Raw genomic sequence first — 4,022 nt, forward strand, 5'->3', positions numbered from 1 at the left:
ATGTTGGTACAGTTGGATAGGTTCCACTGGTGTACAGCAATATTTAAGTCATACCACAGATTTTGAATTGGATTGAGGTCTGGCCTTTAACTAGGCCATTCCAAGACATTTAAATGTTTCCCATTAAACCACTCAAGTGTTGCTTTAGCAGTATGCTTAGGGTCATTGTCCTGCTGGAAGGTGAACCTCTGTCCCAGTCTCAAATCTCTGGAAGACTGAAACAGGTTTCCCTCCCTCCCTTCAAGAATTTCCCAGTCCCTGTCAATGAAAAACATTCACACAGCATGATACTGCCTTCACCATGCTTCACTGTGGAGATGGTGTTCTCGGGGTGATGAGAGGTGTTGGGTTTGTGCCAGACATAGTGTTTTCCATGATGGCCAAAAAAGCTCAATTTTAGTCTCATCTGACCAGAGAACCTTTTGCCATATGTTTTTGGGAGTCTCGCATATACCTTTTGGCGAACACCAAACGTGTTTTCTTATTTTGTTCTGTAAATAATGGCTTTTTTCTGGCCCCACTTCCATAAAGCCCAGCTCTGTGGAGTGTACGGCTTAAAGGGGTCTTATGGACAGATACTTCTCCGCTATGTAGCTTTGCAGCTTCATGTCTCTGTGCTGCCTCTCTGACTAATGTCCTCCTTGCCTGGTCCATGAGTTTTGGTGGTCGGCCCTCTCTTGGCAGGTTTGTTGTGGTGCCATATTCATTACATGTTTTAATAATGGATTTAATGGTGCTCCATGGGATGTTCAATGTTTCTGATTATTTTTTTCATAACCCAACCCTGATCTGTACTTCTCCACAACTTTGTCCCTGACCTGTTTGGAGAGCTCCTTGGTCTTCATGCTGCTGCTGGCTTGGTGGTGTTGCAGACTCTGGGGCCTTTCAGAACAGGTGTATATATACTGAGATCATGTAAGACTTAGATTGCACACAGGTGGACTTTATTTAACTAATTGTGTGACTTCTGAAGGTAATTGGTTGCACCAGATCTTATTTAGGGGCTTTGTAGTAAAGGGGGTGAATACATATGCACGCCCCTCTTTTTCCGTTTTTAAATTAACTTTTGTTTTGAAACAAGATATTATTTTCAATTTCAATTCACCAATTTGGACTATTTTGTGTATGTTCATTACATGGAATCCAAATATAAATCTATTTAAATTACAGGTTGTAATGCAACAAAATAGGAAAAACTCCAAGGGGGATGAATACTTTTGCAAGGCACTGTAATGCAATAACATGCCTAGGATATTACATCTAAATTACAACATGGTACATTGTATCATAACACACATCATAAATACAGGCACATATCATGGCATCATTTATTTTACCTTTATTTATCATAATACATTTTATCATAATTAATACACAAATAACATGATGTTATCATAAGGTACCAGATGACATTTAAAGCAAGTCTTTAACTGCATATCTAACCTCTTCAGCAGTCTGCAGTCTGTGGTTCTTTTTTGAAAAGAAACATCTGCATCTGAAACATCTGCTCCTGCCACGTCCTCATCCGGTCTCCCTAACCTGCCGCCACTCCCCAAGTGCTCTCTCCCTCTCTCTCTGTGTGTGATTGTGTGGGCGGAGACAGGTGTGCTGGAGACAGAGCAGATCCCTACCAGCTGCAACCTGGTCCATAATCAAGACCTCTACAAATATTCAGCCCTGCCTCTTCCACACTGCCAGATCGTAACCTCTTCTCAGTCAGTCTGCGTTTTTCTATCCGTTTGTTCCTGTTGAGATCTTGTTATCCTGTTATGCCTGTTTTCCCTTGCCCGAAGCTGTTTTCCTCTCCGCTACAGTTCTACTCGCTCTGACTTTGGCCCCTGTCTCCAGTCCCACGTCTTCAGTTCTGCTACTCTGTCCTGGCCCGCCCACTCCTCTGCGTCCTTGGATTCCTCTCCGGACCTACCCAACTCCCAACTCCAGCCTCAGCCTCTGCACCCGGCTTCCTTCAACCCGCCCGAGCTTCCCCTGGCCTGCACCCCATCTTCCCCCTGTGTTTCAATAAATACATTGGTTACCTCATCCCAGTCTCCTCGTCTGAGTCTGCTCTTGGGTTCACCTGTTCCGCTCTGCGTGACAACATCTCTGCTAAAGTCTGAATAAGATGGAAAGGAATGGGAGTCTTATTCAGTATAACAGCAGGCAAGTATATGTTGTCTTCTAGAGAATACAGCAATTATTATAATGATTGAAGCGTATGTCATTTTGATGGTGCCCACATTGATCGTGTCCCCAGTTATAAATATCATTTGGATGAAAAGCTGTCTTTTTTTAAAAGCATATTGATGAGTTGACTAACTAAGTCGAGAATAAAAATGGACTTCTATAGAAATAGGCCACGCCTCTCGCTATACAGAATGTCGACCATTCAGTCGACGTTCCTTCCTGTCCTAGACTATGGTGACATCTACATGAATGCAGCTGCCACTTCATTAAAGCCGTTCGCGGCAGTTTATCAGGTCTTGCACTCATCGTTGCTTGCCCTATCAGAAAGTAGAACTCCTTATTGCTTACCCTATCAGAAAGTAGGACTCCTTATTGCTTGCCCTATCAGAAAGTAGGACTCCTTATTGCTTGCCCTATCAGAAAGTAGGCCGGAATGCTGACTTTTATTCATTTATAAACTCCCTCGTGTTTAATTACCCATAGAAGTATGAGTTACCATACCCAATCACAGGGATGGCTAACTCTGAAAATTCTGTCTGACGCTACAGACTTAGAAAAAGCAACTGTTAGTTTCCTTTCACCCCATGTATCAAACAATCTGCAGAGTTCCCTACAAATGGATGTATTTTAGCCTTTCGGGGCAGTTCAGAGTGTCGCTCGAGGACTTCTTTTCTGAGGAATGTGATTGTGTGTGTTTTACTTATTTTATGCTGTATTTCCTATGTGTAATTTGTTGTGTGATTGTACGTTGTAGGGCTCCCTTGCAAAAGAGACCTTGGTCTCAATGGGACTCCCTGTGAAACAGAAACTAAATAATTAGCCTGCTAAAATAGTTAGACAAGGTACTCTAACTTGTAAAAAATAAAAATAATAAATTGAACTTTTATTTAACTAGGCAAGCCAGTTAAATTAAGAATAATTTCTTATTTACAAACAGTGGGTTAACTGCCTTGTTCAAGGGCAGAACTACAGATTTTTACCTTGTCAGCTCAGGGATTTGATCCAACAACTTCTCGGTTACTAGCCCAACGCTCTAACCACTAGGTTACCTGCTAGCCCAACGCTCTAACCACTAGGTTACCTGCTAGCCCAACGCTCTAACCACTAGGTTACCTGCTAGCCCAATGTTCTAACCACTAGGTTACCTGCTGCCCCATAATAGGGTTGGGAGGTTGGGAACCTATCTAGCTGGCTAGCTTTAAAGCCAACTTCATAACATTGCTAGGTAGCTAGAATTACAGAGAAAACAACAACACATTTTTGTTTTATTTATTCATCAAGAAGGAATCAATATACTACATAGCTTGATCAAAATCATTAACATACATAAAGTAACTCGTGGGAGTCCTGCCCACCACTGGCAGCTAAAATCAAATCACACACTGTATGTGTCACTCTACACTCTCTCTCCTCCTCTACTGACGACACTGAGTATCTAGCGTCGTGCCTAGCATATCTTTGCACCATGCTTGCCTGACTACCCAGAATCCTTGCTCCGGCCTAACGCTACGCCACCACCACGGACGTTAGTTTCTTCTTGAGTCTGGATGAGTACCCCCCCCCCCCCCACCCCACCCCACCCAACGATTTTTGGAACATGAACACATTCTAAGGTCTGGTCCAATCCAGTCAGTTCTTAGTGAGGTGTCTTAGTGTTGGAACTGGTCCAATCCAGTCAGTACTTAGTGAGGTGTCTTAGTGTTGGAACTGGTCCAATCCAGTCAGTACTTAGTGAGGTGTCTTAGTGTTGGAACTGGTCCAATCCAGTCAGTACTTAGTGAGGTGTCTTAGTGTTGGAACTGGTCCAATCCAGTCAGTACTTAGTGAGGTGTCTTAGT

This window comes from Oncorhynchus mykiss, chromosome 3, assembly GCF_013265735.2.
Source record: "Oncorhynchus mykiss isolate Arlee chromosome 3, USDA_OmykA_1.1, whole genome shotgun sequence".
Lineage (NCBI taxonomy): Eukaryota > Metazoa > Chordata > Actinopteri > Salmoniformes > Salmonidae > Oncorhynchus > Oncorhynchus mykiss.